The following is an 11,665-nucleotide window of genomic DNA, read 5'->3' as shown; positions in this document are numbered from 1 at the left end:
TTTGATCGCTGTCGGAGCTGCTGCCGAGTCAGTTCGAGGCTGCTGCTTTGTTCTTTTGTTGCAGTAAGTTAACTCTGTTCCAAAACTATCACTGCTAGCATTCTGGTTATTTGTTTTTGAGAATTCCGCGATGTTAACATTTTAGGGTCGAGTTTCGGTAATTGCATGGTTGAAATAAAAGTTGTTGCTGTTGTTGCAAAAGTAAACGATGTTGTGGATGCAGCTGCCGCTGTTGCGGGCCAAGGAAAAAAGGGACTTGTTGCGTTTAATTATGCAAATTGCGACTAACTGAGGTAGGGGATCATTTTAAAATAAAAATATTTTAGGCTTGAATACCTAACAAGTTTAGTAGGTTAATGCAAATGAATGAATGCTTGTGATGTAAATGGTTTTTTCTGTGTGATTGAATATGTTGATTTTGATTTTTAGATTGAAATTGATAATGATTGGTTCTGAATGACGGACTTGAAAATGTTGATTTGAAATGTTGATTTTGTTGGATTGAGGTTGAATTGAGGGAACCCGAAAAGGGTGGTAAACTCCGGTTTTTAGGGGAGGTTCTACCAGAATTTTTGTAAAAATTTAAAGAGTTTTGAAATTTTGGTTTAAATGAAGAATGAGTTTTATGATTTCAATTTGTGAAAATGATTTATGATTTAACTTATCTAATTTTTAATAACAACAAAAGGAGATTTATTTAATTAGTTGAAGCTTTTAAAAAGGCAAATTACTTTATCAAACTATGGGTTCAGGTTTAGGAAGTGTGAGAGGAGATAATGTTAATAGAGTTAGGTAATGGAGTTGAAGGAAAAAGAGATACTTGGGGAAGGATATAGTAAGTTTTGATTTATAAGAATTTTTAGATAATGGTTGAAGAATTTGAGAGTATTATATTGAAATTGAGGATTTAGAGAAGTTTGGCTTGTCAATTTATAAAGTGATTAATTAGAGAAATGATTTAATGAGATTGAAGGGGTCACGCCGTGTTTGAGTTAGATTGTTGTTGGCTATGAATGATTATGTTCTAATTGAGTTAGTATACAACCGTGACCTCGAGTCTAGGGTGTCGTATTAGAGACCTCATACCCGCAAGCCACATGTAACGACCCAAGTCTAACCCGGTACATGTTGAAGTGTGCGGAGTAGAGTTATGGCATTGAGTTATTAATGAGTCTGATGAGAATTGTGATTTAAGTTGAGACATGTGCAAAAAATTATGATTGATGATGATTATGTTATTAATGAATCGATTAGTAATAGTTAAGAATGTGGTGTTGGTTCTGGTTGATTATATTTACGTGGGATGATGATTCTGGTTGATGAGGATTATGCTGTGATTATTGATGATTATGATTATGCTAAATGATAAATTTGGTGATGATGTTGACTGTTGTGATTTGTTTCCCCTTTTGTTGCATCTTATTCTCTTTGTTTATAAAGTGTATTGGGTACTATATCCCATGAGTGTGACGGACACTTTATCAAAGAGTGTGGTGGGTACTATATTCCAAGAGTGTGGGAGCATTTAGAAGTGTGACGAGCACTATATCCCATGAGTGTGACGGGCATTTTATCCTAAGAGTATGGCGGGCACTATATTCCAAGAGTGTGGGGCACTTTATCCTGGAAAATGCGACAGACACTATATCCCAGGAGTGTGGCAGTACTATATCCCAAGAGTGTGACGGGTATTATACCCCAAGAGTGTGGATGCATGTTAGATAGATGATATCTGGGTTAGCTACCGGACATGTTGGTGCAGAGTTCAAAGTCCATAAACTAATCGGCAAGTGCACCGGGTCATACCAAGTAATATCTCAGGTTAGTGAGGGTCGATCCCACAAGGATTGATGGACTGAGAAATAATAGTCAAGTGAATCACTTAGTCATGCAAACAGAAAATTGTGTTTTGAGGTTCAAAAGCAATAAAATACCAACGCAGAGAGTGAGAAAACAAACAGTAGAATTTGTGTGAAATGTTTGTGAGAAGACAGTTACGGTTTCAGACGGAGTTATTTATTCTTTCGAATTAAGTTTTCTTACCAACTATTTTAATCATGCAAGATTCATTTCATGGCAAACTGTAATTGACTAAACCATAATTCCTTAGTAATTTAGTCTCCTCTAACCTAATCAACCGCCAATTTCTTAGTCACTTAATGTAGATTAGAGGGTTATGTTCAATTCTAGTTTATTGGCCAAAAAAATACTAATTATCCAAATATAAGAGGATTATATGTCACGTATCCCGTTAAGTCCAAGTAATTTGAAGTTTAAGAAGAATTTACTTTCAAGTTAGTATTCAAGTGAGATAACTTTTCTAAGAATCATAAGAATTCATGTAGAATAAGAATTATTCTTCTGATATATTCAAATTCATAAGATGAAGAACGAAAGTAATCCTTGAAACTGAATCAATACATTAATTAAAATAGAATGATAATATTCTTAATCCATAGAAATAAACAAAACTCTTAACCTTAACCAAGGAGGTTTAGTGGCTCATTGGTGCGCGGAAATCGTGAAGGTTCCATTCTTTGGTAACGGCGCTAAAAACTCAATACACACATTCACAATCTTAGTTCTTTGTCACAACTTTCACAACTAACCAGCAAGTGCACTGGGTCGTCCAAGTAATAAACCTTACGTGAGTAAGGGTCGATCCCACGGAGATTGTCGGCTTGAAGCAAGCTATGGTCACCTTGTAAATCTCAGTTAGGCGGATTCAATTGATTATGGAGATTTAATAATTAAAAGATAAATAAAATATAAAATAAAGATAGTGATACTTATGTAATTCATTGGTGAGAATTTCAGATAAGCGTATAGAGATGCGTTCGTTCCTCCTGAACCTCTGCTTTCCTATTGTCTTCATCCAATCATTCATACTCCTTTCTATGGCAAGCTGTATGTTAGGCATCACCGTTGTCAAGGGCTACATCCCGTCCTCTCAGTGAAAATGGTCCAATGCGCTGTCACTGCATGGATAATCATCTGTCGGTTCTCGATCATATTGGAATAGGATCCATTGATCCTTTTGCGTCTGTCACTACGCCCAGCACTCGCGAGTTTGAAGCTCGTCGCAACCATCCCTTCCCAGATCCTACTCGGAATACCACAGACAAGGTTTAGACTTTTCGGATCTCGAGAATGGCCGTCCATGGATTCTAACTTATACCACGAAGATTCTGATTAAGGAATCCCAGAGATACTCATTCAATCTAAGGTAGAATGAAAGTGGTTGTCAGGCACGCGTTCATAGGTTGGGAATGATGATGACTGTCACGATCATCACATTCATATTGAAGTACGAATGAATATCTTAGAATCGGAATAAGCTTGAATTGAATAGAAAAACAATAGTACTTTGTATTAATTCATGAGGAACAGCAGAGCTCCACACTTTAATCTATAGTGTGTAGAAACTCTACCGTTGAAAATACATAAGTGATAATGGAGTTCATTGGTCTCGGCCCCAGAGGGGAACCGGAGTAACCAAGACTTTTTATGATCCGAAGATCTAAATACAATAGTAAAAAGTCCTATTTATGCTAAACTAGTTACTAGGGTTTATAAAAATGAGTAAATGATGCAGAAATCCACTTCTGGGGCCCACTTGGTGTGTGCTTGGGCTGAGCATTGAGCTTTACACGTGTAGAGGCTTCTCTTGGAGTTGAACGCCAGTTTGTAACCTGTTTTTGGCGTTTAACTCCACTTTGCAACCTGTTTCTGGCGTTTAACTCCAGAATGCAGCATGAAACTGGAGTTGAACGCCAGTTTGTGTCATCTAAACTCGTGCAAGGAATGGACTATTATATATTTCTGGAAAGCCCTGGATGTATACTTTCCAACGCAATTGAGAGCGCGCCATTTGGAGTTTTGTAGCTCCAAAAAATGCACTTTGAGTGCAGGGAGGTCAGAATCCAACAGCATATGCAGTCCTTCTTCAACCTCTGAATCTGATTTTTGCTCAAGTCCCTCAATTTCAGCCAGAAAATACCTGAAATCACAAAAAAATACACAAACTCATAGTAAAGTGCAGAAATGTGAATTTTATTTAAAAACTAATAAAAATATACTAAAAACTAACTAAATTATACTGAAAACTATGTAAAAACAATGCCAAAACTATCTAAAAACTTCCCAACCTCTTCTTCGGATCTCATGTCGGATCTCTGGATACTCATTCTTTTTTAGCTTGAAAGGAACCTCAGGGATCACTTTCTTCTTGGCCACAACTTCATAGAAGTGGTCTTGATGGACCTTTGAGATGAATATCTCCATCTCCCATGACTCAGAGGTGGAAGCAATTGCCTTTCCTTTCCTCTTTCTAGAGGTTTCTCTGGCTTTAGGTGCCATAAATGGTTATGGAAAAATAAAAAGCTATGATTTTACCACACTAAACTTAAAATGTTTGCTCGTCCCCGAGAAAAGGAAGAAAGAAAGTAGTAGAAGAAGAAGAAAATAGAGGAGATGGGGGAGGAAGATGTATTCGGCCAATGAGAAGAAGAGAGGGTTGTGTTGTGTGAAAATGAAGAAGGAGTGAGGGGTTTATATAGGAGTGAGGGGGTGTAGGGTTCGGCCATTAGGGTTGGGTTTGTTGGGTTTGAGAGTTTGAATTTTGAAGGTAGGTGGGGTTGGATATGAGTGGTGAAGAGGTGATGGGGAAAAGTGATTGAGGTGATTGGTAAGGGATATTTGTGGAAGAGAGTTATTAAAAGGTGTGAAGAGGAGAGAAGAAAATGTGGGGATCCTGTGGGATCCACAGATCAAGTGGGGTCAAGGACTTAACATCCCTGCTCCAATTAGGCGTGTAAAATGCCCTTGCTGTGCAATCCTGGCGTTTAACGCCAGACTGCTGCCTGTTTCTGGCGTTAAACGCCCAAATGTAGCTTGTTTCTGGCGTTTAACGCCAGACTGATGCTTGTTTCTGGCGTTAAACGCCAGCTTCGTGCTTGTTTCTGGCGTTAAACGCCAGACAGATGCTTATTTCTGGTGTTTAAACGCCAGACTACTCTTCCTCTAGGGTGTGCTGTTTCTTCTGCTGTTTTTCATTTTTTTTTTTGATTTTGCCAAAACCAGCGGTTTAAGCGGTGCGGGTTAAGCGGGCTTTTGCTATTTGGCGGTCCCAATTTTCTAGCCCGGCCCGCCTTTTTTGGCGGGTTACGCGGGCCGGCCCGGCGGGTTTAGGCCCGTTTGCCACCCCTAACCCTCACAGATAATCAGAGCAAGGTTGGAACCTCCCAACACCAAACTTAGAGTTTGAATGTGGGGGTTCAACACCAAACTTAGTGTTTGGTTGTGGCCTCCCAACACCAAACTTAGAGTTTGACTGTGGGGGCTTTGGTTGACGCTGCAATGAGAGAAGCTTTTCATGCTTTCTCTCCATGGTTACAGAAGGAGATCCTTGAGTTTTAAACACAAGGTTGTCCTCATTCAGTTGAAGGACCAACTCTCCTCTGTCCACATCAATCACAGCTCTTGTTGTGGCTAGGAAGGGTCTTCCAAGGATGATGGATTCATCCTCTTCCTTCCCAGTGTCTAGGATTATGAAATCAGCAGGGATGTAAAGGCCTTCAACCTTTACTAACACATCCTCTACTTGTCCATAAGCCTATTTTCTTGAGTTGTCTGCCATCTCTAATGAGATTCTAGCAGCTTGCACCTCAAAGATCCCTAGTTTCTCCATTACAGAGAGTGGCATTAAGTTTATTCCTGACCCCAGGTCACACAGAGCCTTCTCAAAGGTCATGATGCCTATGGTACAGGGTATTAAGAATTTGCCTGGATCCTGTTTCTTTTTAGGTAATTTTTACCTATCCAATGCATTCAGTTCATTGGTGAGCAAGGAAGGTTCATCTTCCCAAGTCTCATTACCAAATACTTTGGCATTCAGGTTCATGATTGCACCAAGGTACTTAGCAGTTTGCTCTTCAGTAATTTCTTCATCCTCTTCAGAGGACGAATACTCATCAGAGCTCATGAAGGGCAGAAGGAGGTTCAATGGAATCTCTATGGTCTCTAATTGAGCCTCAGATTCCTTTGGTTCCTCAAAAGGGATACTCCTTATTGGTCACTGAACGTCCCAGGAGGTCTTCCTCACTAGGATTCACGTTCTCCTCCTCCTCTTTGGGTTCGGCCACATCATGTAAGGCTATGGCCTTGCACTCTCTTTTTGGATTTTCTTCTGTATTGCTTGGGAGAGTACTTGGAGGGATTTCAGTGACTCTTTTACTCAGCTGGCCCACTTGTGCCTCCAAATTTCTAATGGAGGACCTTATTTCATTCATGAAACTCACAGTGGCCTTAGATAGATCAAAGACTATATTTGCTAAGCTAGATGGATTCTGCTCAGAATTCTCTGTCTGTTGCTGAGTGGATGGTGGAAAAGGCTTGCTATTGCTAAACCTGTTTCTTCCACCATTATTAAAGCCTTGTTGAGGCTTTTGTTGATCCTTCCATGAGAAATTTGGATGATTTCTCCATGAGGTATTATAGGTATTTCCATAGGGTTCACCCATGTAATTCACCTCTGCTATTGCAGGGTTCTCAGGATCATAAGCTTCTTCTTCAGAAGATGCCTCTTTAGTACTGTTGGATGATTCCTTCAATCCATTCAGACTCTAAGAGATCATATTGACTTGCTGAGTCAATATTTTATTCTGAGCCAATATGGCATTCAGAGTATCAATTTCAAGAACTCCCTTCCTTTGAGGCGTCCCATTACTCACAGGATTCCTTTCAGAAGTGTACATGAACTGGTTATTTGCAACCATGTCAATGAGTTCTTGAGCTTCTGCAGGCGTTTTCCGCCTACAGAATAGTCCAATGACATCTTTGATAATTCAGACAGACCATCATAGAATATATCCAGGATGGTCCATTCTGAAAGCATGTCAGAAGGACACTTTTTGGTCAGTTCCTTGTATCTCTCCCAAGCTTCATAGAGGGATTCACCTTCCTTTTGTCTGAAGGTTTGAACATCCACCCTAAGCTTGCTAAGATTTTGAGGAGGAAAGAACTTGGCTAAGAAAGCCATGACCAGCTTATTCCAAGAGTTCAGGCTATCCTTAGGTTGAGAGTCCAACCATATTCTAGCTCTGTCTCTTATAGCAAATGGGAAAAGCATAAGCCTGTAGACCTCGGGATTAACCCCATTGATCTTAACAGTATCACAGATCTGCAAGAATTCAGTTAAGAACTGAAAGGGATCTTTGGATGGAAGTCCATAAAACTTGCAATTCTGTTGCATCAGAGAAACTAGTTGAGGTTTCAGCTTAAAATTGTTTGCTTCAATGGCAGGGATTGAGATGCTTCTTCCATGTAAATTGGAATTAGGTGAAGTAAAGTCACCAAGCATCTTCCTTGCATTGTTATTATTTTCGGCCATGTCTCCTTCTTTTTTCGAAAATTTCTGTCAGATTTTTTCCAGAGAGTTGTGCTTTAGCTTCCCTTAGCTTCCTCTTCAGAGTTCTTTCAGGTTCAGGATCAGCTTCAACAAGAATGTTCTTATCCTTGTTCCTGCTCATATGAAAAAGAAGAAAACAGAGAAGAAAATTTGGAATCCTCTATGTCACAGTATAGAGATTCCTTTATGTGAGTAGAAGAGAAGAATAAAAGGAAGGGAAGAGAAAAACTCGAACACAGAGAGGAAGATGGTGTTCAAATTTTGGGTGGAAGAGAAGTGTTAGTAGATGAATAATTAATTTGAAGGAGATGAGAGATGAGAGAATTCGAAAATTAATTAAAATAATTTTTTTAATTTAAAATCAAAGTTATAATTCGAAAATTAAAAAAGAAAAATTAAATTAAATTAAATTAAAGTTTAAAACAATTAGTTAATTAAAAAGGAATTTTGAAAAAGAGGAAAGGGATTTTCGAAAATTAGATATAAAATTAGTTAGGTAGTTTTGAAAAAGATATGATTGAAATAGTAAACTTTTAAAATCAAACAAAAAGTCAAGTAGTTAATTGAAAAAGATTTGAAAATCAATTTTTTGTAGAGATAAGAAAATAGAAATGATTTTGAATTTAAATTTTGAAAAAGATATGATTGAAAGATTTGGTTGAAAATTTAAATTGAAAAAGATTTGAAAAGGAAATTAAAAAGATTTTATTTTTGAAATTAAAGTTGATTACTTGACTAACAAGAGACTAAAAGATATGATTCTAGAAGTTAAAGATTGATCCTTTCTTAATAGGTAAGTAACAACTTGAAAAATTTTTGAATCAAAATATTAAATGTTAACATTGAATTTGAAAAAGATAAGAAAAAGATTTTGAAAATAAATTTTGAAAATTTCGAAATTATGAAAGAAAAAAATGAAAAAGATTTGATTTTTAAAAAAGATTTGAAAAAGATAGAATTTTTAAATTGAAAATTTGATTTGACTCATAAGAAACAATTAAATTTTTAAAACTTTTGACTAAATCAAATCAAATTTTTGAAAATTATGAGTGAGATAAGGAAAAGATATTTTTTTTATTTTTGAATTTTTAATGATGAAAGAGAAAAACACCAAAAAGACTCAATTCATGAAAATTTTGGATAAAAACAAAGGAAACATGCAAGAACACTTTGAATGCAAAGATGAACACCAAGAACACTTTGAAGATCATGATGAACATCAAGTATGTATTTTTGAAAAATTTTTAATAAGAGAAAACATGCAAGACACCAAACTTAGAAATTTTTAATATTTGGACACTAAGAATTCAAGAATGCATATGAAAAACAAGAAAAGACACAAAACAAGAAAATATGAAGATCAAACAAGAAGACTTGTCAAGAACAACTTGAAGATCATGAAGAACAAGAAAGAGACTCAATGCATGTGTTTTCGAAAAATGCAAGAAAATTATAAAAACATGCAATTGACACCAAACTTAAAAATTGACACAAGACTCAAACAAGAAACATCAATTTATTTTTGGTTTTATGATTTTATTTAATTTTTTTGGATTTTTGAAAATTATTTTGGGAAAAATAAAAAAGAAAATTATTATTTTTTTTGTATTTTTTGAAAATAAGAAATAAAGAAAGCTTAAAAATAAAATAAAATTACCTAATCTGAGCAACAAGATGAACCGTCAGTTGTCCAAACTCGAATAATCCCCGGCAACGGCGCCAAAAACTTGGTGCGCGGAAATTGTGACGGTTCCATTCCTTGGTAATGGCACTAAAAACGCAATACGCACGTTCATAATCTTAGTTCTTTGTCACAACTTCGCACAACTAACCAACAAGTGCACTGGGTCGTCCAAGTAATAAACCTTACGTGAGTAAGGGTCGATCCCACGGAGATTGTCGGCTTGAAGCAAGCTATAAGCTATTTGTAAATCTCAGTCAGGCGGATTCAATTGATTATGGAGATTTAATAATTAAAAGATAAATAAAATATAAAATAAAGATAGTAATACTTATGTAATTCATTGGTGAGAATTTCAGATAAGCGTATAGAGATGCGTTCGTTCCTCCTGAACCTCTGCTTTCCTATTGTCTTCATCCAATCATTCATACTCCTTTCTATGGCAAGCTGTATGTTAGGCATCACCGTTGTCAAAGGCTACATCCCGTCCTCTCAGTGAAAATGGTCCAATGCGCTGTCACTGCATGGCTAATCATCTGTCGGTTCTCGATCATACTGGAATAGGATCCATTGATCCTTTTGCGTCTGTCACTACGCCCAGCACTTGCGAGTTTGAAGCTCGTCGCAGCCATCCCTTCCCAGATCCTACTCGGAATACCACAGACAAGGTTTAGACTTTCCGGATCTCGAGAATGGCCGTCCATGGATTCTAACTTATACCACGAAGATTCTGATTAAGGAATCCCAGAGATACTCATTCAATCTAAGGTAGAACGAAAGTGGTTGTCAGGCACGCGTTCATAGGTTGGGAATGATGATGTCTGTCAGGATCATCACATTCATATTGAAGTGCGAATGAATATCTTAGAATCGGAATAAGATTGAATCGAATATAAAAATAATAGTACTTTGTATTAATTCATGAGGAACAGTAGAGCTCCACACCTTAATCTATGGTGTGTAGAAACTCTACCATTGAAAATACATAAGTGATAATGGAGTTCATTGGTCTCGGCCCCAGAGGGGAACCGGAGTAACCAAGACTTTTTATGATCCGAAGATCTAAATACAATAGTAAAAAGTCCTATTTATGCTAAACTAGTTACTAGGGTTTACAGAAATGAGTAAATGATGCAGAAATCCACTTCTGGGGCCCACTTGGTGTGTGCTTGGGCTGAGCATTGAGCTTTACACGTGTAGAGGCTTCTCTTGGAGTTGAACGCCAGTTTGTAACCTGTTTCTGGCGTTTAACTCCACTTTGCAACCTGTTTCTGGCGTTTAACTCCAGAATGCAGCATGAAACTGGCGTTGAACGCCAGTTTGCGTCATTTCAACTCGTTCAAGGAATGGACTATTATATATTGCTGGAAAGCCCTGGATGTCTACTTTCCAACGCAATTGAGAGCGCTCCATTTGGAGTTCTGTAGCTCTAGAAAATCCACTTTGAGTGTAGGGAGGTCAGAATCCAACAGCATCTGCAGTCCTTCTTCAACCTCTGAATCTGATTTTTGCTCAAGTCCCTCAATTTTAGCCAGAAAATACCTGAAATCACAGAAAAATACACAAACTCATAGTAAAGTACAGAAATGTGAATTTTATTTAAAAACTAATAAAAATATACTAAAAACTAACTAAATTATACTGAAAACTATGTAAAAACAATGCCAAAAAGCGTATAAATTATCCGCTCATCACTCATGACTCAAAGAGAAAACTAGGGTTTAGAAATTGTGAAAGTGCGAAAGAGAGAAGATCCCTCGCAAGGCTGAATCTTTTCTCTTTAATATCTAACCTAATTTGATTTGAAACTAAAATAAAAATAATAAATTCTAAAGATAAAAGATTTTGTTTGTAAATAAAAATAACTAAAATAAAATAAAATAGAACAATTAAAAGCTAAATCCAACTAAAGATGCTATTTTGGTGAAAGTGGATCCACATTGCTAGCGCTAAACGCCAGATTTGGCGTTTAGCGCCTTAGGGGACAGAAACTCTCCTTTCAATTCTGGCTTGCTGGCGTTTAGCGCCCTAGTGGGCAGAGAGATCCCTTGCGTTTCTGAGTTGCTGGCGCTAAACTCCTAGGTCCGCATTTAGCGCCAGCTTGACAGTTTTCAAACTCTTCTCTTTTCTTGCACACGAACTCTGCCAAACCGATTCAAACATCACCTAAAATAATTAAAACACCAAATCAACTCAAAGTAGCATCCAAAGAGATTTCAAATACAAAAATTTAATTAAAACTCAATAAATTTGTATCTAAATTAAATAGAAAATAGAGAAAAGATGCTCACGCATCACATGTCGGGTTTGGCTGTATAACCGACAGATGAGTTTATTAGCCATAGGGCATACATGCATTATTTGCATTTGTGTGTATTTTTTGATTGTGCATCTTGTTTTTGGTTTGCCTATTTGAAACTGGTATTCTGTTTGTTGTCTTCTTGCTACTTGCACATGGTCGGCGTGTTTCTGTTTTTATGTGGTTTGACTATATGTAAGCTAATGTTGAATGAATTCATGTTTTTTTTCGAGTTATTGGATGCATACATTAGTGATTAGACTAGAAAACTTTGTCA

The sequence above is a fragment of the Arachis ipaensis genome, chromosome B06 (genome assembly GCF_000816755.2).
Source record: "Arachis ipaensis cultivar K30076 chromosome B06, Araip1.1, whole genome shotgun sequence".
In the NCBI taxonomy this organism is placed as follows: domain Eukaryota; kingdom Viridiplantae; phylum Streptophyta; class Magnoliopsida; order Fabales; family Fabaceae; genus Arachis; species Arachis ipaensis.
This window is presented reverse-complemented; position numbering follows the sequence as displayed.